At 43.4% G+C, this 26,676-nt stretch overlaps 1 long non-coding RNA gene across 1 annotated transcript in view; it reads left to right on the top strand.

The window, feature by feature from the left end:
- The first annotated feature begins 17,726 nt into the window (after window positions 1–17,726).
- Window positions 17,727–26,676, top strand: part of LOC116976042 — a 62,617-nt gene continuing 53,667 nt past the window's right edge. The window contains exon 1 of the long non-coding RNA XR_004412857.1: window positions 17,727–17,770. This is a non-coding gene — a long non-coding RNA (uncharacterized LOC116976042). The remainder of the gene's footprint in view (window positions 17,771–26,676) is intronic.

Below are 26,676 nucleotides of genomic sequence, written 5' to 3'. Positions count from 1 at the left end.
TGGGCTCTTTGCTTGCCAAGAAGGAATTCAACATAAAACTGTAGACTACATTGACAGCTGTTGGCGATAGTTTCCAATGTTAAATTTTGTCCAGAAAACTTCCAGACCACAATAGTAGGGCTCTATCAAAGATTTTCTTCTAAACTCAGACAATTTGGATTTTTGTTCACGTTGCTAGTTATTTGTGAGCGTTAATGGAGAGTTGCTGCATTGTGTCATGTGTGCCCTCTGACCAGGAAACCATTTCCTGCATTCACTGGGCTTTCTCTGCTGAATCCAATGCTCTGTCAGAAGTCCCAATGGCCTGGCCCTGCTTCTATTTCTTGCGTTTTTAAATCAAAAGGATAGAAACAGAGTTTGAAGCAACTCATTGCTAATGACAGCTACAGATTTCACAGTGCAACTCCTCAATTAGTGCAAGCTTCAGCATGAGAATTCAACATGTTGCATGGATTACTGCTGCAATAAAAACGACCTTCACTATGTCTGATTTGTTAGCTTTATTGCCTCAAAACATGAACCCATTGCAGTAATAATTTGATAGTTTTGCCAGCTTATTAATTGCAATAATTGCATTGTACCAGTAGAAATATGATATGAATGGCAGAGAATTGTGTAGCGCAGAAACAGATCCCTTCCCTTCCCCCGATGTCCATGCTGACCATGTTGCCTTCCATGTCTTCCCAATGTAGATGTCTAAATACCTCTTAGGCATGGTAATTATATCTCATTTTTACTACCACCTCTGGCAGTGCATTCCATCCATCAACCACTAGCGTTCCCTCTCTAATATTGTCACAGTGATGTGTTTTCTAGAGAGCCAGGGTGACATACCCTGTCTTTGAAAGTGACTTTTTAAACTTATGTTTTCATAATGCAGATAATCAGAAGCTGGGAAACCCTCTGTGGAAAAATGGGTCTTCATGCAAAATTGTGCACAGTGAGTGAGATGGAAAATTAAACACTTAATTTCAAAGTCCAATCACAAAAAACCCCTATAATTGTCTTCCCTGATCCAGTTATCCTCTCTGGGTTTCGAACAGAAAACAGTGAACAAATCTAGGTCCAGCTGTAGGCTTCTCAACTGTTCAGTATAACATTCAATTTTACTTCGGAGTCACGTGAGTGACTACGTGAAGAGCCCGCTCAGCACGCATGCGCGGAATATTCAGAACCAGGAGCTGATACTGCAGCGGATCCTCAGGCTCCTGACGTCAGCCATCACATCATTGCTCGTTCTGTGGACAATACGGAGATGACCACAAATCAACAAGACACTCTTGCACTGTTGTACAAACACGCAGTTTGAGATACATAACCTCCGTAAATAAATCATAAGACCTGCCCTAAATTAAAGATTCGCGGGGTTGTGCAAAACCCCAGCCACTGAGCCAGACACACTGCTCTTTGGGAAAAACCTCACGAAAAAAGTAAAAAATATGGAAGAGGCCTCTAAAACTTTTGGTCTCATGAGGGCAGGCCCCGGGACGAGCAAACCCAAAACAACAATACCCAAGCGGCAGCACCCCATCGCGTCCACCAGTCGACGTCTACCATATGGGACTGGTGAAAGCTCGGGGTCCGCATTTTATCACCCAAAGTCTTTTTTAGACCAAGGCCCAGAGCGGACCCCATGGAAAATGCGCCACCCCCCAACATCACCGCCACGTCAGACAACGCGCAAGACTCGCTGGTCTGGGAAGAGACAGAAGAAACACCCATAACCATGGAGGTAAGTGGGTCTGGTTCCTGCCAGCATATAGAAAATAGGGGCGCAATACTAACAGGGGGGAAGTTACACCTGTTTAAGGAAGCATGGGAGTCTATCACGAGTGACAAGTATATACTCAATAGCATTAGTGAATACAAAATACAATTTATACTAGAAAAATTGCCATCAGTTCAATGTTCACCCCAGAGGGTCTTTTCCCTCTCAGTTAAAGAGAAACGAGAGGGACAAGCTGAACTGGTGAGACTAATCACTAAGGGTATCATGGGAAAAACAAAACATGAACCCTTGGAATTTGTGTCAAATATATTCACTAAAACTAATAAAGATGGTGGGTGTCGCAACATCATTGACTTAACTTCACTAAATATGTTTTGTTAAGTATGTACATTTCAAAATGGAAACGTTTGTTACTGCCAAACAACTGATTTCCAAAGGATACTTCATGGCAAGCATTGACCTCAAAGATGCTTACTATTCAGTACCCATTCACAAGGATCATCGCAGTTACCTGAAATTTACCTGGATGGGGCAGCTATGGCAGTTTAAAGCATTACCCGATGAATTAACATCAGCCCCAAGATTATCCACCAAGATACTAAAACCAGCCCTGGCAATATTAATAAGACAAAAACATATGGTCATGGCATATCTTGATGATATCTTAATAGTAGGCAAGACCATGGAATTGGCATGTCAGCTGTGTCAGCTACCAAACAGTTGTTCGAAACCTTGGGATTTGTCTTACATCCAGGTAAATCTAAGTTGAAGCCATCCACAACCATGGACTATTTGGGCTTCACAATTAACTCAGCCCACATGTCTGTGACTTTGCCAAAAGACAAAACAACTGAATTGGCACAATCATGCAACAATTTAATGGTCAACGAGCGACCAACTATTCGACAAGTAGCAAGAGTAATTGGGGAAATGGTAGCAGCATTTCCGGCTACACAATTTGGACCTTTGCACTATCAAAACTTACAAAGAGCAAAGGTACAGGCACTAAAACGACATGCAGGTCATGACCGGATCATGAAATTACCCACTGAAGCAATATTAGAACTACAGTGGTGGGCAGAAAACGTTTGGCATAGTTTCAGCCCTATCATCATCATTAACCCTACTTTAGCTATCCAAACAGATGCCAGTACTCAAGGCTGGGGAGGGACTAACTCCATATCCAGCACAGGTGGTAGATGGACTTACCTAGAGTCATCATTACTACTTACACTGGGCATTAACTATCTAGAGATGTTGGGTGCCTTTTATGGTTTTAAAAGCATATGCATCGAATATGCATCACTTGCATGTACGGTTACAAATAGACAATACTACAGTGGTGGCCTACATTAACCATATGGGCGGCATAAAATCAATATCATGCAACAAATTGGTCAACACAATTTGGCAATGGTGTGTCGAAAGACATATTTGGCTATCAGCAACTTACCTGCCAGGTAAGCTAAATACAGTGGCAGACACCAGGTCACGCAAATTTAATGACAACACTGAATGGATGTTAAACCCCAAAGTGTTTGCAAAGATGATTAAACAAAACGGCACGCCAGATATCAACTTATTTGCATTAAGGCTAAATCACCAGGTACCTATGTATGTCGCTTGGGAACCAGACCCTGAGGCAGCAGCGGTAGATGCGTTCGCGCTGGATTGGGGAAATTTCTTCTTCTATGCATTTCTTCCCTTCTGCTCATCAGCCGTGTACTACGCACAATACAAATGGACTCTGCTTCAGGTATTTTGATAGTACCCGACTGGCCTACACAGCCATGGTTCCCATTATTCCACGACATCCCTCCGAACATCCACAAGAAAACAGTACTTATCCAGCATCAAAAAATGGGAGAAGTACTGCTTGGATACAGGGACCACCTACTCAACCGCTACAGTTACCAACGTACTGGAATTCCTGGCGAACCTTCACCACGATGAAGGACTCAGCTACAGTGCCATCAACACAGCTAGAAGTGCCCTGTCTGTCTATTTAAAACAAGTTCCAGGACAACAGGCCATGGGGTCCCACCCGCTGGTGGTCAAATTAATGAAGGGTATTTACAACTCTAACCCCCTAGACCAAGGTACACCCATATATGGGATGTCAATGTGGTCTTGACATACCTCAGGGGATGGCCACCAGCCAGATCCCTCAACCTGGAACAATCTATGCTCAAAACACTCATGTTGATGGCACTTGTATCTGCACAGAGGGTCCAGTCACTACACCTATTGCGACTGGACAGCATGCTCACAGCTCCAGACCAGATCTCTGTCATTATCCAGGGACTGATCAAACAGAGCAGACCAGGAACACCTAATCCAGTCATGGAATTCCGGGCTTACCCGCCAGAACCACGGTTATGTGCCATGACCCACCTACTGTCCTACATAGTCACAACCAAAAATATTCGAGGGAGTGAAAAAGCCTTATGGGTCAGTCATAAAAATCCTTATGGTCGGGTGATGAGCCAAACCATTTCGAGATGGCTCAAGCAGGTGCTAAAAGCTGCTGGGATAAACACTAACATGTACAAATCTCACTCCACCAGGGCAGCATCCACGTCAACGGCCAAAAGAATGGACGTGCCTATAGACCATATCCTGGCTACAGCAGGATGGTGGGGGGAAAGAACGTTCAGAACTTTTTATAATAAGCCATTGGCAAAACCTGCTTTATTTGCAGAATTTTTTTTACAGACTGCAAATATTAATTTAAGCCCAGGGGAGCAATTTAATTTCTTTGTTGTTATTGTTAAAAAATACCATTGTGTTTTTCTACAACAGATTCATTGGTTGATTACGATAACACACTTCCTCCCTCAAGGACTTCGGCAGTGAGTGAAGTAATAACTGTTACACGGTTTGAAATCACAGAGCTTTAAAATCTTCACGTGGTCACTCACGTGACTCCGAAGTAAAATAGTAAAATTAAACGAGAATTTACCAGTTTGAAGTTTGATCTGTATTTTATGAGGAGTTACGATGAGGGATTACGTGCCCTCCGCTCCCACCCTCAATAATATGGGTCAAACTGATAACTGATGTCTCCTTTTCTTTACTATGTTTATTTCAATAACTGTGTCTATCTGTGATTCCACACCGCTGCTTTGAAGTATGCCGCGCATGCGTGCTGAGCGGGCTCTTCACGTAATCCCTCATCATAACTCCTCATAAAATACAGATCAAACTTCAAACTGGTAAGTTCTCGTTTAATCTTACTATTTTATGTTGAGCTGATAAGCACTAAGCACAACTAAGCACACTGCTGGCACTGTGGTGCAGTGATAGAGTTGCTGCCTTACAGCGCCAGAGACACGAGTTTGATCCTGACCACGGGTGCTGTCTGTACGGAGTTTGTACACTATCCTTGTGATTGCATGGGTTTTGCCAGTTTCCTCCCACACTCAAAAGATGTGCAGGTTTGTAGGTTTATTGACATGTAAAGTTGTAAATTGTCCCTAGTGTGTGGAATAGTGCTATTGTATAGGGTGTTCGATGGTCAGCGTAGACTTGGTGGGCTGAAGAGCCTGTTTCTGCACTGTATCCCTAAACTAAACTAAACTAAACTACAGTGGAGAGTCATAGAGTTATATAGCACAGAAGGCAGGTCCTTTGACCCATTTCATCGATGTTGAGTAAGACGTTTATCTGGGCTGGTCACGGTGGTGTATATCACTCTAAATCCAGTGGTTCCCAAACTTTTTCTGCCCACTGTCCCCCTGGCACCATAAACACATCTCCAGTGGCCCATACCCCACCTTATAAAAAGCATTATTCAGAACAATGATTTGCACGATCCACTAAGGAAGATAATAACACAATAAAATTCAAAACAGTAACAATTAATTGCACATTTATCCAAAATCTAATTACAACTTTTTAAGTTTAATTAATTTAACAAAACTGATGAACTTGATCCAGTGATATTAGCTTCCCAAAGTCCGATAGACATTTCGCAAGAGTCTGAGATACCACATCTACTTGCGGATGATACGTAGGTGGAAGAGCAGGTAGTGTGGAGAGAGCAGGGACTCAGCAGAAGGACTTGGACAGGTTGGGAGAGTGGGCAAAGAGGTGGCATAGCGAAGTGTGCAGTCAAACATTTTGGGTAGAAGGAATAATGTCGTAGACTATTTTCTAAATGGGGAGAAGATTCAGAAATCAGAGGTACAAAGGGACTTGCAGGATTCGCAAAAGGTTAATTTGCAGGTTGAATCGGTGGTAAGGAAGGCAAATGCAATATCAGCAATTATTTAGAGAGGACTAGAATATTAAAAACAGGGATGTGATGCTGAGGCTTTATAAGGCACTGGTTGGATCACATATGGAGTATTGTGAACAGTTTTGGACTCCATACCTGAGGAGGGATGTGCTGGCGTTGGAGTGGGTCCAGAGGAGGTTAATGGGAATGATGTTGAGGATAATTGGATGTTTGACAGCTCTGGGCCTGTACTTGCTGGAGTTTAGAAGGATGAGGGAGGACCTCGAGGAAACTTACCAAATAGTGAAAGGCCTGGATAGAGTGGATGCGGTTTGGATGTTTCTACTCGTGGGAGAGTCTAAGACCAGAGGGCACAGCCTCAGGATAAAAGGACTTACCTTTAAAAAGGATATGAGGAGGAATTTCTTTAGTCAGAGGCCGGGAATTCATTGCCACCGACGGCTGTGGAGGCCAAGTTATTGGATATTTTTAAAGTGGAGATTGACAAGATTCTTGATTATTACGGGTCAAATGTTGTGGGGAGAAGGCAGGAGAATGAGGTTGAGTGGGAAAGATAGATCAGCCATGATTGACTGGAGTAAACTCGATGGGCCGAATGGCCTAATTCTGTTCCTATGATTTATGCTGAAGTAACTTGGTGGGACAGGCAGCATCTCTGGAGAGAAGGAATGGGTGACGTTTTGGGTCGAGACCCTTCTTCAGACTAGCATGTCAAGTACATAAGGACACCTCTCTTGCCCAATGCCCCATCCAACTCGAGCACCCCCTTCCACCCCCTTGCCTCTTAGCACCCTCTAATGTAATCCTACAGCCTCCTCAGGGGCGGTACTGCCCAATTTGGGAAACACTGTTCTAACCCATGTACCTATCCAGTTGCCTTCAGAACACTGCAATTGTACCCACCTCTTCCACTGGTGGCTTGTTCCATAATTCACCACCCTCTGTGTGAATAAGTTGCCCCACAATTCCCCTTTAAATCCTTCCCCTCTCACCTTAAACGTCCACCTTTAATTTTTGACTCCCTTACCCTGTGTGAAAGACTGTGACTATCCACCTTACCTGTGCTGTTCAACTCATCAGTTCATATATTTTTTAACCTGCAGATATCTAACGGATGATGCAGTTGCCACAGAATTACCTGTATCATCTTAACAGCTGTCTGAGGAGTTGGCAAAATTCATCAATCAGCTTAGCTCAGAGTCTGTAGGCCATTGCATCTCATACCTATGTGCAGAGTTCGGCAGCCAAGAAATGTCATCTGGCTCAAATAATTCTGGGAAACAGTTAAATTAAAAATAAATAATCAATCAGACCAACTATTATCTGGCTTATCTAGCCGCTGCTGACAATTCAGTGTAGAGTTATCCAGGTTTAGAGCATTCAGCATCTGGCACTCAGTTATTTTTTAAAAGGTTCTGTGTATGAATAAGCCCCAGAATTCCAGGTAGGAGGCAATGGATGCAGATGCCTGTCAGAACAGGTCTCTTCCCATTTTTCCTTTGTGCTTTTCCTGAGGAATGCTTAATCTCCAGAGGTGGATGCAGAATTTATTCACTCGCTCCATCGTAATTCCCCTTCAAGCAAAGCACAAAGTGCCGGAGGTGCCGAAGTGTGGTAGCGCAGTGGTAGAGTTGCTGCCTTAAGAGCCTGCCCCACTTGGGCGTCATTTGCGCGTCATTTACGCGACATCCTAAAAATTGGTTGGCGCGTCGTGACGCGTGCATGGCACGTGGTGCATGGCACGTGGTGAGGCGTGGTGGCGTAAGCAGTGACCGCCGGCAGCGTGTGGTGCCCCAGGATTTTGGAATGCTCAAAATCCTCGCTCGCCGCCTGCGTGACGTATCCCTTGCGCACGCTGACGTACTGATGGCGTACGCTGACATACTGATGGCGTACGTGGAGCGCGTGGTGATGCATGGTTACGCACGCTGATGCGCAAACATTGCCTATGCTAATTTATTATGCATCACCATTTGTCAACGTCCGTAACCATGCACCACGGCATGCCATTTGCGTGTCATTTGAGCGCCGCACCACTTGACCACCCGGATATAAAGCGCGCGTAGTTTTGAAAATTTTTCACTGGGCCACGGAGATCGGACTAAGTATGAACGACATCGCAAATGGCTCCCAAAAGAAGACGGGCCCTCAAGAGCATGGCGCCCGTCTGTCGTACTGCTAGACGATTTTCGCGCGACAGTCACTACCGGTCTGTCGCATAAATGACACGCAAATGATGCCCAAGTGGGACAGTGCCAGAGTCCTGGATACGATCCTGACAATGGGTGCTGTCTGTACAGAGTTTTGTACTTCTCCCTGTGACCATGGGGATTTTCCCCGTGTCCTCTGGTTTCCTCTTACACTCCAAAGATATGCAGGTATGCGGGTTAATTGGCTTCGGTAAAAATTGTAAATTGTCCCTAGTGTGTGGGATAGTACGGAGATCGCTGGTCGGCAAGGACTCGTTAGGCTGAAGGGCCTGTTTCTGTGCTGTATCTCTAAACTGAACTAAATTAAACTCAGCGGGTCAAGCAGCATCTGTGGTGGGTGGGGGGGGGGGGGGGGGAGAATGGACAGGCGACAGTTCATCTTCAAACTGACCTCTCCATCAACCCTGGCAGAATACTTTCCACTCTTTCACAAACGTGATCCTTCTGCTTTTCCTGCAAGGATCCTTTTGAGATGATTGGCAACTGGTGCCAAATGGGGAGTGTTGTTGTGGTATGTACCCATGCCCACTAGGAACTGATTGAGACAGGTTCAACTCTTTCCCCAGAGGATTTCTGCAAAGTCGGCCTGGCAGGGTTTTCATCCCTTCAATCAAGGTTGGATTTCGAATGGAGGTAAAAGCTTTGGCCAACTGAGTGCTTCCCCCAGTTTCATTTTAATGAAACACAGATTCAAATCACAAATGGATTGCTGATTTGTGCTCCTGTGCCTTCGTCTTTCATTTTCCCTCTACAGTGATTTTCAGAGAAAACATAAATCAATGAGCTTTACACCAACAGGAATTCTAGTCCATTTCTTGCTTCCAAAACATTGTTTAAATTGGAAGTGATATAATCGTTGTCTTGTGTCGTTGTTCTCCCAGGTTTTGAAGACCACTCCCAGCCGTATTCCATATTTACTAATGATGTGGAGGAAGATTATTTCAGACCATCAGGTGTAGGCTGATTCATACAACAATCCCATTTATCTCACATATTTCCCCTGTAAACTATAGTTAGGGCATTGAGTATAAGAGCTAGGAAGTCATGATGCAGCTTTATTGGACTTTGGTTAGGCTGCATTTACAATTTAGTGTGAAGTTCTGGCCGCCCCATAACAGGAAGAACATGGAGGCTTTGGAGAGGATGCAGAAGAGGTTCACCAGACTGGGAGGCACTAGCTATAACGAGAGGTTGGACAAACCAGGATTATTTTCTCTAGAATGCTGGAGGTTCTGATAGAAGTATATAAAATGATGAGAGGCATAGACAGGGTAGACAGTCAAAATCTTTAAGGTCATTGCTTTAAGGTGAGAGGGGCAAAGTTCAAAGGAGCTGTGCAGGGCTGTTTTTTTGTACAGAGGGTGGTGGGTGCCTGGAACACTCTGCCGAGGGTAGAGATAGAAGCAAATACATAGTGATGTTTAAGAGGTTTTTAGGTAGGCACATGAATACGCAGGGATAGGGGGGATTATAGACCATGTGCAAGCAGGTAAAATTAGTTTCTGTTGGCTTTATTTTCAGCACAGATATTGTGGGCAGAAGGGCCATTTCCTGTGCTACATTCTTTTTCTATGTTCTATGTTCCCATCAGCCTCTCCCAGATTAGTCAAGTCGTCAAGTCAATTTTATTTCTATAGCACATTTAAAAACAACTCTCGTTGACCAAAGTGCTTTACATTAATGCAGGTACTAACGTGCTACAAACAGTGGTACATAGATCAACAATACATACATAAATACATACATACAGCGCTCCCTCAGAGGACCTCAAGAAACGCTTGAGAGTAGAAATAAGTTTTAAGTCTAGACTTAAAAGAGTTGATGGAGGGGGCAGTCCTGATGAGAAGAGGGATACTGTTCCATAGTCTCGGTGCTGCAACCGCAAAAGCGCGGTGGCCCCTGAGCTTATGCCTAGACCGCGGGATGGTCAGTAACCCAACGTCGGCCGATCTGAGGGACCTGGAGGTGGTATGGTGGATTAGCAGATTCTTGATGTAGGTGGGGGCAAGTCCGTTAAGGGCTTTGTAAACATAAAGAAGGAGCTTGAAATTTATTTGGAACGGCACAGGGAGCCAGTGGAGAGAGGCCAGAATTGGGGTGATGTGGTCCCTTTTTCGGGTGCCCGTCAGGAGTCTCGCTGCGGCGTTTTGGACCAATTGCAGGCGGGACAGGGATGATTGGCTAACGCCAGTGTAAAGGGAGTTGCAGTAACCAAGGCGGGAGGAGATAAATTAGTGAATGATCTTTTCGAGGTTGTCAAATTGGAGGAATGGTTTTATTTTAGCTATCGTCCGAGGCTGGAAGAAGCTAGCTTTTACCACGGCATTGGCTTGTTTGTCAAATTTCAACACGGAGTCAAATTTCACGCCAAGGTTTTTGATGTGAGGTTTGAGTAATGGGGTAAGGCTTCCAAGGCTGCCAGCTATCGTTTTGATGGAGTCCGAGGGGCCGAGTAGGATGACCTCAGACTTGCTCTCGTTTAGTTGGAGGAAGTTCTGGGCCATCCAACACTTTATATCCTCGAGGCAGTGGATAAGGCTGAGTAGATTTGATTGGTTGTTGGGTTTCAGGGTTAGAGTTGTGTATCGTCTGCATAGCAGTGGAAGGTAATGCCGTGCCTTTGAATGACTTGGCCTAAGGGGAGCATATACAGGGAGAAGAGAATGGGGCCTAGGATGGAGCCTTGTGGAACCCCGCAGCAAAGGCTAGCTGGGGAGGAGAAAGAGTTGCCAACATGATTACATGACCCAACAACACAGGGGGCAATATACAGTGGGCAATTATCCTATCAACCTGCATATCAGTGGGTTATGTGAGAAAACCAGAAAGAGAAACACATTCATGGTTCTGATTGAAGTAACCATGATATTTGGGGTTATGGGGAGAAGGCAGGAGAATGGGGTTAGGAGGGAGAGAGAGATCAGCCATGATTGAATGGTGGAGTAGACTTGATGGGCCGAATGTCTAATTCTGCTCCTATCACTCATGACCTTTATGAACTCTGTTTCTCCCCCCCTCCCCCACCAGACTGCCTGATTTGTTGAGTATATCTATCATAAATTTGACTTTCATTTAAATTTGTGTTAAAATTTCACTTATATTTGCAAAGACCTGTGGTGATGGTGCAACCACTCTCTAGATGGTGACCTTCTGTTGCACACTATTTTTTATGCCAATGTTACCTTGTTTTCTTAAATACGATAATATCTCTATTAAAACAGGGGACATGTGAATAATATGTGTAAATGTCAACCACTAAACATCATATGAATACATTAGGTGTTCCAATATCTTTTTAATCAACATATCTAGTTCATTATACACCAAAGGTTATTTCCACCTTGGGATGTTAGCATTGTAACAAGAATGGTTTTTGCTTCTTTCAATGCCGAGAATGGCACTAATAAGGTTTCTGCCCCTCTCTGTAGCAAATGTGAAGAGGGATCTCAATGAAGCCTACTGAATAATAAAAGGCCTAGATAGAATGGATGTGGAAAGGATGTTTCCATTAGTGGAAGAGTGTAGGACCAGAGGGCGCAGCCTCAGTATAAAGGACATACCTTTAGAATGGAGATGAGGAGGAATTTGTTTAGCCAGTGGGTGGTGAATCTGTGGAATCCATTGCCACAAACAGCAGTGGAGGCCAAGTCATTGGGTATTTTGAAAGTGGAGTTTGATAGGTTCTTGATTTGTAAGGGCGTCAATGGTTACAAAGAGAAGGCAGGAGAACGGGGTTGATAGGGAAGAATAGATCAGCCAAGATTGAATGGCGGAGAAACTTCATGGCTGAACAGCCTAATTCTGCTCCTGTCTCTTATGGTCTTATGATTTTATAGTCTTATATAAAATTAAACCACAGACAGTGTCAAACATAGTCTGATCACTTTCTTAAATTCCTACCTGTGGTTTATTAAAAAAAAAAGATATAGATTACCAATTGGGATATATCTACGTTTAGCCTGCTACAACCACATAAGACTTGACAGAACACTTACTGGAACTGTGAAGTGTCTATTGTCTAAACTTAAAGGATACTTCCTATAGAACCACTCAATTTTTACTTCCCTGAGAAAAGTAAAAGAAGATTTTTTTAATATTACACACTACTGAAAAATTCTTGACATAATTGAAAAATGAAGTATTCTCAACTACTTTTCAAAGGTCGGCATGGTGTTGCAATGGTAGATTTGCTGCCATACAGCAGCAGAGGCCTGGGTTCAATCCTGTCTACGGGTGCTGTCTGTACGGAGTTTATACATTCTCTCCATGATCACGCTGGTTTTCAACGGTTGCTCTGGTTTCTTCCCACACTCCAAAGACGTACTGGTTTGTAGTTTAATTGGCTCTGGGAAAGATTGTAAATTGTCCCTAGGGTGTAGGATATTGCTAGTGTACAGGTTTGACGTGGACTCAGTTGGCCGAAGGGCCTGTTTCCATACTACATCTCGAAACTAAACTAAACTAAAACTAAATGTGACTGAGATGGGTGAGATGAGAGTTTCAGTGAGTGTAAAAGCAGAACCTATTTCTGATTTAGTGGGAAAGGCCTCAATTAAAGAACATAGCTACACCAGCACAGAACTATCTGTTAAGCTTTTTCAGACACTTACAGGCAAACACAGGCAGATTTCTATAATATACTTGAGTGAAGGAAGAAGCCAGGATTGAACACCACAGCTGAGTAACTTCAAATATAAATAGCCCCTTCATTAAAGTGGTTGTCCTTTACTTTATAATTGAACTTAAATAAAGAGTGACTTTAAGGCAGCTGTTTCTAATATTGGTTCCTCCTGCACATGAAAGGAACATTATTCTTACAGCAGTCTCACTACCCTTGGGTGTTATCCGGAGAACATGTTTTGTACCCACCTAATGCATTTGAGGTAGCTTTCATTTATTATTATTCCAATAAAATAAATGGTTTTGTAATTAAATTTCTCCACTGACTTTGTTTAATGGCCGCACTGACAAGTGCAAATGCGGAATGAGTTGGAGAGTGGGGAACAAATCTCACAGTTTCTCAATCTGCAAGCAATTTTGCAAGAAGGAGCAATCAAATCTTATGCAAGTGAAGCATTTTCATTAATCTGTTAATTCAATGCATACTGCCCACTCAGCAGTAGACATTTTTTTCCATTAAAAAAAACAAGAACTTCATGAAATGAACCGTTGTTCGAAACCATCTTGTGGTCTCTGGCAGTATGGCTTGTAGAAATTCACTGACATGACGCCATGAAACATTGCAGCTGTCTGAAGGGGCTGGCTGCCCTGTACGTTTCCTCGCTTTGGCAAGCTGTCAGATTCAAAGTCTACCTCAACCCCTCCCCCCCTCTAACACAACCACCCCCCCCTCCCCCTCCCACTACCCCGCACCCCAACATCAACCCCCGCCCTTCGCATCCCAGGTTATATTTACTCAGAGAAAAAAAAGAATTTGGGGAAGAAAATCAACATCAGCTATTACCTGTTTTGATCCCCTCTTTGTTGTGAACAAACCCACTTGAAATGATAAAAATAGTGTTCAATTTCACTGTCATGTTTATAGCCCTTAGTTCAAAAGGAAAGCTAAACAATGTTTGATTTTTTACCAATGATTCTTCCCGGGTACTGGGGAAGAATTCAGGTATAAACCTTGTCAAATTAAGTAATCTGGCAGAAGAATTATGACAAAAAAGGAAATGCAAAATGATAAAGTGAACTCAAAGCAATGCTTTCAGCCTCAATGTCAAAGGCAATGTTGAAAGAAACATTTCGCTCAGCCCTGCATTGCCCAGACTGACCACTAGAGGGTTGATGCTACCCACTGTAAGGATTAAATGCACATTAAATAAACTGGGCCATGTGTGCATACCTCCCTTGATAGCAGGTTGATTATCATTAAATAGGCTGTCGTCCAAACTTTAAGGTGTTCTGTTTTGCATCAGTTACTTGTTTTAATAAACCCAAATTCTTAAAAAACATTCACATTTAAAATTACTAACCATAACAAGAACTACTTTGAGACTAATTGTCAATGCTTCCTGATACTTCATGTTATTTAAATAAACCAGCTAAGCACCCCCGTAATTACTCTTGATTGCTGCTCGCCATGTTTAGCTATGGGATACAAATCAAATTCAAAAACATTTTTCAACTTTCAGTTTATCCGAAACCCACTCTTTGAGGTTTTGCTCGCTTCTAACATCTGAACAGAGTTCTCATTTCTCAGAGAAAACAGGCCAAATGGAATCTCTGTAAATGCACTCTTGCACTCTGCTGCAATACTGGCAGAAATCCAGGCAACCATTTTGTGCTATATATATTATCGTGTGTGGTGGCCAGACAACTAATTAACCAAATAAACAGGACATGTTTACTTCCATTTTAGTTGATACTAAATTCCATTGTCTTTGTATCAAAGAGAGTAAATTGAACATTTAAATAGAATCTTTTTCCACAGTAGTCACTGTTAAATTATGAGGTAGCATTTATCTCAGAAGCATGTTAATCAGTATCATATTGATTAATATTGATAAGTTTTTCAATATTACAAAATTGTATGATAGAATACATAAGATACTAATAAACACATTTATTTTTCTTTTTTAAATACACATGGAATACAAAAATGTGTTTGGAGTGATTGCTAATCACAAATAATGTAAAGGTCTTTGTTGTAGTCCAGAAAAGTAGCACTATGGTGAAACGATTGCTTATTTAGCAATTAATGTGATATAACCTCCAACATTGCCAATCTTTCACCGTATTTACTCGCTGAGATTGAATCATAAACAAAGACAACAGAACCCAGAAATGTTTTGAAGACCAGGCGGTGCCTGCGGGGAGAGAAACTGTACTACATTTCAGGTCAAGGACTCGGGATCTGTAAATGTCAGAATGTTTTAAAGCATGTTTTAAACTTGTGGGGAAGAGAGGGAAAAGGGTACAAAAGGCAGTCAAATTGTCAAATTAACTTTAATTACTTTTAAAACGGGAATATAGAAGAAAAGAAAGGAACAACAGCAAAAGAAAAGCACAGCCATTTCTTTAAAGGGAGAGAGAGAAAATAAGTGGCTGCCTGAGATTGTTAAATTCCTCAGTAAGTGCTGAGGGACTGCAATGCACCCAGATGGACAGTAAGCCTCTGATTCTCCAGCTTACCTTGATGCTGTTGGAAGTCAGAAGAATGAGGCTGAAGACAAAGAGGTCTGTGGAATAGAGAATTAAAATGACAAGGAACATAAAGTTCATGATCATCTTGAGGACTGATTGGAGATGTTGTACAGAGCAGTCAGCCAATCCGCATTTGGTTTCTCCGCTGTGGAGGGGACCACAATCTCAGCACTGAACACAATGCATTCAAATGGAAGAAGTGCAAGTGAATTGCTCTTCACCAGGCAGGGCTGTTGGGGTCCTAGGATGGTGGGAAGGAAGCAAGGAGGTGAAAGGACAGCAGCTGCAACCCCCGGGACAATGGTGCGAAAAGGGGAATAGTTGGTGAAGATGGATAAGCAAACCATGGATAATGGAGCAAATGGTGAAAGGGGTGGGAAAATGAAAACAATGCGGAATTTTATTGGGGATGGCAAAAAATCGGATGATCCACTGAACGTGGTGAAAGTGAAGGAAAAAGGAAACCCTATCCTTGTTCCAGGTATGAGGAAAGGGATTGAGAGCAGCAGCAGGAAGTATGAGAGACAACTATATTGGAGGGGAAGCCACAATTTAAAAAAAATGGATGGCACCGCAAAGGCATTGATGTGGAAAGTCTCATCCAATATGACAGTTGGAGACATTAGGAAAAGGGAATGGAGACCTTTTAGGAAATATGGTGGAGAGGAAGATAATGGAGATGGCTGTAGAAATGGGTGGGTTTATCATGTAAAACACAAGGTGCTGGAGCACCTCAGCAGGGTCAGGCGGTTTGTATATTATCATGTATATTGAACATTTAGCACTGGTAGAGCTGCTGCCTCACAGCGCCAGGGACACGTGTTCGATCCTGACCTCTGGGGCCGTCTGAGTGGAGTTTGCACGTTCTCTCTGTGACCATGTGGCTTTTCTCATGGTTCACCGGTTTCCTAACACATCCCAAAGACGTCCGGGTTTATGGGTTAATTGCCCTCTGTAAAAAATTGCAGATGAGAAAGTAGGATAACATAGAACTGGTATGAACGGGTAATCGATGATTGGTATGGTCTTGGTGGGCTGAATGACTAGTTTCGGTGCAGTATTCCTAAACTAACCTAAACCTTAGATGGACATAAACATGTAAAAAAGTAGTCAAGCCAGAAAGAGACCACATGAAACGGAGATAAGGGTGGAAATTGACAGTAAAGGTAAAGAGACAGTAAAGCAATGGTACAGTATGGGTAATGATATTGACGGCAAAGGCTGCTAAGGGGAAGCATGGAAGCCACCGAGCTCGGCCCCAAAGACCAGCCAGTCGAGGAGGACGGAGTTGCTGGCGACGAGGGACATGAGGAGTGGAATGGTAGGAGAAGGACCAGGGTATATCCCCCAGCACCTTCAAAGTCGGCCCCAGGACACAAAGTCTGGCGGGCTACGAGAGGGACATCACCTCGTGGGTTGTGTCGGTCGAGGCTGACGGAGGAGACCCTGCAGCAGTCTGGGGCTTAGCTGGGCTTATCTGCATGAGGGCGCTCCATACTTCCTGCATGTAGACCAGAATTTGACTTATTATTTGGAATAGCTGTGGAAAAGGAATTTCACTGGGCAGTGCACACGTGACTATAAATAACCATTAAACCATCGAGATCCACAAGATCTGTGTGTGTGTGAAGGAATCTGTGTCTATTTGGGGAGAAGGCAGGAACAGGGTACTGATTGGGGATGATCAGCCATGATCTCATTGAATGGCGGTGCTGGCTCGAAGGGCCGAATGGCCTCCTCCTGCACCTATTATCTATTGTCTATTGTCTATTGTCTATTGAAGCACCACAAACGGTCATGAATGAAACAGACAAGAGATGGATGGGGGAGCACTGCCTTATATGGAAGAATTGTGTATGTCCCATGGATGCATGTTGTCATATCATGTGATCTTGTTCCTTATTGATCTGTCTGGGTTGCAGATAACCTCTGTGATCCCTTGTTGTCGACAAATCTCATGAAAAGAGGACTTCTTCAATTCTCGCGGTAACTACTTATGTTGTAGAGTAAAGTTAATTGTTTACTTGTAACATGAGGAGTCAGGGTCTGTCCCAAAATTCATTCTGTTAGTTTATCAGCAGCTGCTGAACAAATATCATAAGAACCAATGCAACAGAAATGTATTGTCTTAATAATGGATGGCTGAAGCAATTCCAAAACAATAATTTAGACAAAGATATCGAAAGGATTATACTTAGAATAATGGATTTGGGATTTGATCCCAAGGTGCCAATGAATCAAGGCCTTTAGGTGCGTGCAACTGCTAAGTTCCATTAGTTTATGCTATCTATGATCTCTGTGCTTAGCCAATAACATAGCAATCATTCCAGTCCAGCTGTCACTTTTTGAACTACTGGTCTCGTTGGATTTGTTTCATTCACTTTTCAATTTTCTTTGTGCTACCACTGAACACAAGTAAGAGGATAATCACAAAGAAAGGTTAGTCAATGTTGTATTTTTTTTGTTGGAAGTATTATTATTTAATGTCCTACTTTTATAAACTGGAAACAATGATAGGAAATGGAGCAATGAAACATTGTTAACAAACTTATCTTATAGTTTAAAAGCAAAATAGGTAAACTAAGTTTTTGCTGAAACATTTACAAATTTGTTTAATTTGCAGATTGCTAATGGATTTGAAATATTGATTTGGGGCCTAATTGTATAGACAAGAAAATAAATGATTGCAGTGAAATTTCTATGCTAACCTGGTGCTGAAAAGGTTAAAAGAAAATCCTTTTCAAAAGTCTGGAAGCCTTGATACACAGCTATTTCATTCTGATCTCTGGTGTAGCAGGTCAACGTTACTGGAGACAGAGTAATAGAAAACATTTCCAGAATTCGCATTTTAAGAGAGTTTTGTACTGCCTGTTCCTTACTTAATCTTCCATTAGGCCTTTTAACGAGGGTACATCACATCTCATTAAACTAAATTAAATAGGATCATTTGCGGCAGGATTTAATGTGTTCCACGCTTAATATCATAGTTTGCCTCATTCCGACATTGTAAAGTGTTTTGTAATGAAACTCGCTAGTATCGATCAAAAAACATTTTCAAATAAAATGCCCTTTGTAGTTGACACATATTTAAGCTATCTTCTTTTTTAAGGCAAACAAAACAGCAATGATTCCTAATTCAACTGAAAGTAAGCATTCTTTCCCAGCTGTGTGGATTTTGGAATCAATATTTTTCCCCAATCCAGGGGTAATTCAAATGTTGCTTCTTAGGTGAGCAGGGAATTCACATATATTGCCTTCGTTCATATTCGCCACAGATGCTGCTCAGCACTTGTGCCTGTTGACGCACCAACCGCTGCAGACCACCAGCACAGTTCTAAACAGCTGCAGATGGATGCCAGTTCATGAAAGCAACACAAACAGTGGGCAGCAAGTGCAGGCCTAAAGCTCTGTGTCAGCATGACACTGAGCCTTTCTCAGTATGTGGATGAAGTAGAAGATACGGAGCAGAGCCCTAAGTTACACCAGCACTGATTAACATTTGCTGGCACAATTCAGAAGTGCAGAACAAAAAATGTCTCTGGTTTGTAAAACCCAGTTCTGTGTCACCTAATCACTGTTGCTGTTTACTTAGTTTTCTCTTTGCTCCAGTTAGCCTTGGTACTGACCTGGACCTTTGCCCCTTCAACTTGGTTTCTTCATGAAGGCACAGTGGCGCATCCTGAGTACGGGTGCTGGCTGTACGGAGTTTGCATGTTCTCCCTGAGACATTGTGGGTTTTCTCTGGGTGCTCTGGTTTCCTCCCACATTCCAAAGATGTGCAGGCTTGTAGGTTAATTAGCTTCTCTAAATTGCCCCTAATGTGTAGGATAGAACTAGTATACAGGTGATCGCTGGTTGGCTTGGAGTTGGTGGGCCGAAGAGTCTGTTCCAACACTGTATCTCTAAACTAACCTAAACTAAACTAAACTAAACTAAACTATACTAAAGATAGACACAAAAAACTGGATTAACTCAGCGGGACAGGCAGGATCTCTGAAGAGAAGGAATGGGTGACGTTTCGGGTTAAGACCCTTCTTCAGACTGGTTTGGGATAAGGGAAATGAGAGATATAGACGGTGATGTGGAGAGATAGAACAATAAATGAAAGATATGCAAAAAAGTAACGATGATAATGGAAACAGGCCAATGTAAACTGTTTGTAGGGTGAAAATGAGAAGCTAGTGCGACAGGTGGGGGAGGGATAGAGAGGGAATGCCGGGGCTACCTGAAGTGCGAGAAATCAATATTCATACCACTAGGCTGTAAGCTGCCCAAGCGAAATATGAGATGCTGTTCCTCCAATTTGGTTTTAGCCTCATTCTGGCAATGGAGGAGACGGAGGACAGAAAGGTCTGTGTAGGGATGGGAAGGAGAATTCAAGTGTCCAGCAACCGGGAGATCAGGTTGGTTCACGCGGGCTGAGCGAAAGTGTTCCGCGTAACGATCGCCCAGTCTGCGTTTGGTCTCGCCGATGTATAAGAGTCCACATCTTTAACAACGGATACAGTAGTTGAGGTTGGAGGAGGTGCAAGTGAACCTCTGCCTAATGTGAAAGGACTGTCGGGGTCCCTGGACAGAGTCAAGGGAGGAGGTATAGTGACATGTGTTTCATCCTCTACGGTTGCAGGGGAAGGTACCCTGGGAGGGGATGGTTTGGGTGGGAAGAGATGAGTTAACTAGGGAGTTGCGGAGGGAACGGTCTCTGTGGAAGGCGGAAAGGGGTGGAGATGGGAAAATGTGGCTAGTGGTGGGATCCCGTTGGAGGTGGCAGATATTTTGGAGGATTATGTGTTGTACGCGACGGCTGATGGGGTGGAAGGTAAGGACTAGGGGGACTCTGTCTCTGTTGCAACTAGGGGGAGGGGGAGCGAGGAGGCATGAGTGAGGGCCTCATCTATGATGGGAGAAGGGAACCCCCATTCATTAAAGAATGAAGACATCTCGGATATTCTAGTATGGAACATCTTATCTTGAGCGTAGATGCGGCGTAGACGGAGGAATTGGGAATAGGGGATAGACTCTTTGTAGGATGGGAAGAAGTATAGTTGTGGGAGTCAGTGGGTCAGTCAATAGTCTATTTCTTGTGTTGGAGACAGAGAGATCAAGAAAGGGGAGGGAGGCATAGCTAGGGTCCATGCGGGTGCCAGTAGCTACATCTTGGACTTGGAGGAAGTGGGAGGAGTCAAAAGAGTTGTTGAGAGTGAGGACTAGGCGGAGTAGAGTGTTAATAGAGGGAAATTGGATGGTTTTGCGGTCGAGGAAGAAACGGAGGGCTTTAAGGCCTTCCTGGTGGGGGATGGAGGTGTAGATGAATGTCCATAGTAAAGATAAGGGAATGGGGGCTTGGAAAGCAGCAGTCATTAGACAAAGGGCATGTGAGGTATATTGGACATAGGTTGGGAGAGATTGGACCAGGGGGGATAGGATGGAGTTGAGCTACGTGGAAATCAATCCCGTGGGACAGGAGCAAGCAGAAACAATGGGTCTGCCAGGGCAGTTGTGCTCGTGGATTTTGGGGAGAAGGTAAAAACGGGCTGTGGGGGGCTGGGGTACAATAACGTTGGCGGTTGTAGAAGGCAGACAGCCCGAAGTGATGAAACAAGTAATGGTGTTTGAGATGAAGGCCTGGTCCTCATCTAAACTAAACTAAACTAAACTAAACTAAACTAAACTAAACTAAACTAAACTAAACTAAACTAAACTAAACTAAACTAAACTAAACTAAACTAAACTAAACTAAAGAGTCAGGTAAAATAGAGTTTCTATGAGCAGAATATTAAAGTATATTTTATTGACTTTGCTCAAGAAAAATGCATGTGAATTATTTTCACTGCTTTATAATAATAATAATAAATTTTATCTAATGGGCGCCTTTCAGACATCTCAAGGACACCTTACATAGTAATCGGAATAAAAACATATCATCGGAATAGAACAGGTAAAAAAGACATCACAGAGACACAAATTAAAAACAGAATTCAATCCAAAAACAGAAAATCTTAAACACAGTGTGAAGAGAGAGCAGCGGGAGCCAAAGCGCGCCAGCGTCCACTCTCTCTTCACGGCAGCCATCTTGGACACAGACCTACAGGACTACAATTAGACAAAAAAATCATCCCCCCACAGTGGATAGCACTGTGGGGGAAGGCACAATGTCCAGTCCCCACCCCATGTTCACCCCAAAGTCAGGCCTATTGAGGCCACCGCAATTGCCTCTACGGAGGCCCGATGTCCCTGGCCGTTCTCACCGGGTGGTCTTGCCCCGGCGCCGGGAGAGTCCTTTTGGCGGCTGGGCCACCTGGAACGGCCGCTTCCTGGTTGGAGCCTGCGGCTGCCGAAGCCGACAAGGCCGCGCCGGTTTGGAGCTCCCAGGCTCCCGATGAAAAAGTCGGCACTGCCCCTCCGCACTGCCGCCTCTCCGCACTGCCGCCTCTCCGCACTGCCGCCTCTCCGCACTGCCGCCTCTCCGCACGCCGCCTCTCCGCACTCCGCAGACCCGCAGCCCGGAGACACAAGAGAGTTTGGATTATGTAGATCCTGGGGAGTGCTTACACAAGAGTGCTTCCCATGGCTAATTTTTTAGGCCATCTTTTCCGGTCAATATTTATCTCTCCATTAGCACTGTGAAAACAGATTACCATGTTGCTGTTTGCAGGATTCTGCAGTGTGCAAATTTTCTAAGGGGCCTGTCCCACTTACGTGATTTTTTCGGCGACTGCCAGTACCCGTCGTATTCGCAGTAGGTCACCGAAAATTTTCAAAATGTTGAAAATCCAGCGATGACCAGAAAAAGGTACGACTCTTTGGGCGACTACTCATGACATTACAGGCATTACATGTCGATCTGCAGTTCCTTCCTACATATCTACAGTGCCCTCCATAATGTTTGGGACAAAAACCCATCATTATTTATTTGCCTCCACAGTTTGAGATTTGTAATAGAAAAAATCACATGTGGTGCACATTGTCAGATTTTATTAAAGGGTATTTTTATACATTTTGGTTTCATCAAGTAGCAATTACAACTGTGTTTGTACATAGTCCCCCCATTTCAGGGCACCATAATGTTTGGGACACATGGCTTCATAGGCGTTTATAATTGCTCAGGTGTGTTTAAATGCCTCCTTAATGCAGCTATAAGAGAGCTCTCAGCACCTAGTCTTTCCTCCAGTCTTTCCATCACATTTGGAAATGTTTATTGCTGTTTATCAACATGAGGACCAAGGTTGTGCCAATGAAAGTCAAAGAAGCCATTATGAGACTGAGAAACAAGAATAAAACTGTTAGAGACATCAGCCAAACCTTAGGCTTACCAAAATCAATTGTTTGGCACATCATTAAGAAGAAAGAGAGCACTGGTGAGCTTACTAATCGCAAAGGGACTGACAGGTCAAGGAAGACCTCCACAACTGACGACAGAAGAATTCTCCCTATAATAAAGAAAAAAACCCAAACGCCTGTCCGACAGATCAGAAACACTCTTCAGGAGTCAGGTGTGGATTTGTCAATGACCACTCTCCACAGAAGACTTCATGAACAGAAATACAGAGGCTGCATTGCAAGATGCAAACCACTGGTTAGTCACAAAAATAGGATGGCCAGGTTACAGTTTGCCAAGAAGTACTTAAAAGAGCAACGACAGTTCTGGAAAACGGTCGTGTGGACAGATGAGACAAAGGTTAACATATCAGAGTGATGACAAGAGCAAATTATGGAGGAGAAAAGGAACTGCCCAAGATCCAATGCATACCACCACATTTGTGAAACACGGTGGTGGGGGTGTTATGGCCTGGGCATGAATGGCTGCTGAAGGTACTGGCTCACTTATCTTTATTGATGATACAACTGCTGATGGTAGTAGCATAATGAATTCAGAAATGTATAGATACATCCTGTCTGCTCAAGTACAAACAAATGCCTCAAAACTCATTGGCCGACGGTTCATTATATAGCAAAGCAATGATCCCAAACATACTGCTAAAGCAACAAAGGAGTTTTTCAAAGCTAAAGATGGTCAATTCTTGAGTGGCCAAGTCAATCACTCGATCTGAACCCAATGGAGCATGCCTTTTATATGCCAAAGAGAAAAGTGAAGGATACTAGCCCCCAAAATAACATAAGCTAAAGATGGTTGCAATACAGGCCTGGCAGAGCACCACCAGAGAAGACACTCAGCAACTGGTGATGTCCATGAATCGCAGACTTCAAGCAGTCATTCCATGCAAAGGATATGCAGCAAAACACTAAACATGACTACTTTAATTTACATGACATTGCTGTGTCCCAAACATTATGGTGCCCTGAAATGGGGGGACTATGTATAAACACAGCTGTAATTTCTACATGGTGAAACCAAAATGTATAAAAATGGCCTTTATTAAAATCTGACAATGTGCACTTTAACCACATGTGATTTTTTCTATTACAAATCTCAAATTATGGAGTACAGAGGCAAATAAATAAATGATGGGTCTTTGTCCCAAACATTATGGAGGGCACTGTATAACTGAGTACACCTCCAATATAATTCATTACCTTTAATGTAGCTTTGGACATCCTGAGATGATGATAAGTGCTCTTGAAAAGCTATTAGTTGGGTGGCCTGTTCAGGCACATAAACATTGTCATGACGGAGATGCATTTGTCTGCATGTGTGTGCATGTGGGCAAGGTAGTTCAGGTGGTGTTGAAGAGACCTATGAACAAATAGTTCTATGGTGTTCAATCACAAGGGACAGCAGATGCTGGAATCTAGAGCAACAATCAATCTGCTAGATTAACTCAATGGGTTGACCGTAGGGTTGCCAACTTTCTCACTCCCAAATAAGGGTCAAAAGGTCAAAATAAGGGACAAATTCCCGACAGCAATTCATTGATCGACTCGGCCGTGGCTAGGTGAATGATGAGAAGGCCCGGGTGCTGGACTGCACACAAAGCCCATCCGTGGACCAGCTGAGGAGTTTTGGCCCGGGCGCCTGGGGTGCACGACGTCGCGCGCAAAGTCCAGCACCCCATCGAACTCATGAACCAATGATCGGCCATGAGAAGGAGGGGTGGCGGTGTCGGCGGTAAGCGGAGGTCAGAAGGTCAGACAGCTGGCCGGCCTGCTGACCGACGGGGCCACAGGCGAGGCACTGCTGCTGCAATCCATGGACTACACTACGTCGGGACGGGTGAGGCGGGGCCAGACGCGGTGCTCCGACCCGACAATCCCCTCGACCCGAGTAGTAGCAGTCAAATACGGGACAAGGGCGGTCCAGATTACTTTGTGTGGCTGAATCAAATGGGGACTGTTGAGGAAAAGGTTTATTCAAAGCAGGAGAATTATTTGGCAAATTGGCTACAAAACTGGAACTGGATAGTAAGGTCAGAAGTACTTACTCAAATTTAGGAAAGATGGAATTCTGTGTTCCATTGGTGGGACAATTGTTACATCTATGGCTGAGGAATCCAGCACAGTTTTAAAACTGAAGGCCAAACTGGAAGCATGGTTAATAAAGTGGATAAATGCCTCAGATTACAGCTTGACATATATAAACACATGGAATGTGTGTATAATGAACAAATTAACCAGGAGAAGCAAGTGTGAGATGTTTCATATTGGTAGGAAGAGAAGTGATGCAGATAATAAAAGGATGTATCTATGTTGTGGGGTCACGGAGAAGCAAAATGGTTTATTTAACCTTCTACTATGATGGCAAATGAAACTATTCCCACCTGCCTGCAAGTAGTCCATATCCCTCTATGTGTCTGTCTAAATGCTTATGCCCCTCTGTCCTGGGCCTCCTCCACTGTAAGCGTGAGATCACACGCAAATTGGAGGAACAGCACCTCATAAGTCGCTTGGGCATCTTACAACCCAGCAGTATGAATATTGATTTCTCTAATTTCAAGTAACCCTTGACAATACATGATTAAAATCAATCCATTTACAGTGTATAGATACATGATAAATCTCACCTATTCCTTTTCTCCGGAAATGCTGCCTGACCCGCTGAGTTACCCCAGCATTTTGTGTCTAACTTTGGTGTAAACCAACATCTGCAGTTCCATCCGACATTAAATGAACTGCTATCATATTTTCTTCTACCATCTTCCTGGCAGCACATTCCAGGAAACTCCCACTCTCCTTCTAATGTGCCTTGCACATCTCCTTTAAACTTTCCTCCCTCACCTTAAACCTATGCCCATTAATATTTGAGATTTCCTCCCCGAGAGAATTACTGATTCTCTACCCTATCGTTACCCCTTATAATTTGACATACTTCTATTCACCCCAGAGAAAACAACCCAAGTTTGATCAACCTCTCCTTATAGTTTACAGATTTGAATTCAAGTAAACTCTTTTCCATCCGTTCCAAGTGTAATGCCCAGAACTGAAAACAATACTCCAAAGGTGGCCAAAGAAATGTTTTATACAGCTGCAACATGTCTTCCCAACATTTACACTCAATACCCTGTCTGACGAAGGCTAGCATGTCGCGCACCTTATTTACCACCCTAACCAACCATGTGGCCATTTCCAGGGAGCTATGTTCTTGCACCCCAAGATCCCACTATACATCAATACTCCTAAGGGTCCTGCTATTTATTGTAGTTTTCTCTTACATTTGCCCCCCCCTCTACTGAAGTCTGAAGAAGGGTCTCGACTCCTAACGTCACTTATCCCTTTTCTCCAGAGATGCTGCCTGACCTGTTGAGCTACTCCAGCTTTATGTGTCTGTCTTTGGTTTAAACCAGCATCTGCAGTTCCTTCTTACAATTATTATTGTCTCAACAACCTATGCAATAATCACCCACATATCATTTGCCTTCCTGGTTTTCTGTGGTATTTCAATATTAGGTGAATACTTTGTTACTTCGATACTGGATTGGGGAGAGCCATGTTTTTATGCTTAACGCATTCCAATTTGGGGAGGAGAAGAAGAAGAAGAATTTGATGTACTTGGGGTGGGGGTTGGCAAATGCAATAGGAGAAGAAGAATAAACATAATTGAGAAGTGCCCTAGCACGATGTCCACCTTTTCAATCCTGTTGGAGACACATTAAGGACCTTAAATATTCCTCCTGGTGCCTAATGACATATAACAAATACTTGGACACTTCTTCCATAATTTCCATCCTATGCACAGTAATGCTCTTCAGTCTTAAGAAGGGTCCCAACCCAAAACATCACCTATTCAGGGATCTCAAGGGATGCTGCTTGACCACTTGAGTTACTCCAGCACTTAGTTTAGTTGAGTTTAGTTGAGTTGAGGAGTTTATTGTCATGTGTACCGAGGTACAGTGAAAAGTTTTTGTTGTGTGCTAACCAGTCAGCAGTTTAATGATTACAATTGAGCCATC

This window comes from Amblyraja radiata, chromosome 8 (assembly GCF_010909765.2).
Source record: "Amblyraja radiata isolate CabotCenter1 chromosome 8, sAmbRad1.1.pri, whole genome shotgun sequence".
Classification (NCBI taxonomy): domain Eukaryota; kingdom Metazoa; phylum Chordata; class Chondrichthyes; order Rajiformes; family Rajidae; genus Amblyraja; species Amblyraja radiata.
Note: the sequence above shows the minus strand (reverse complement) of the source record. Positions and strands in the feature narration are given on the sequence as shown.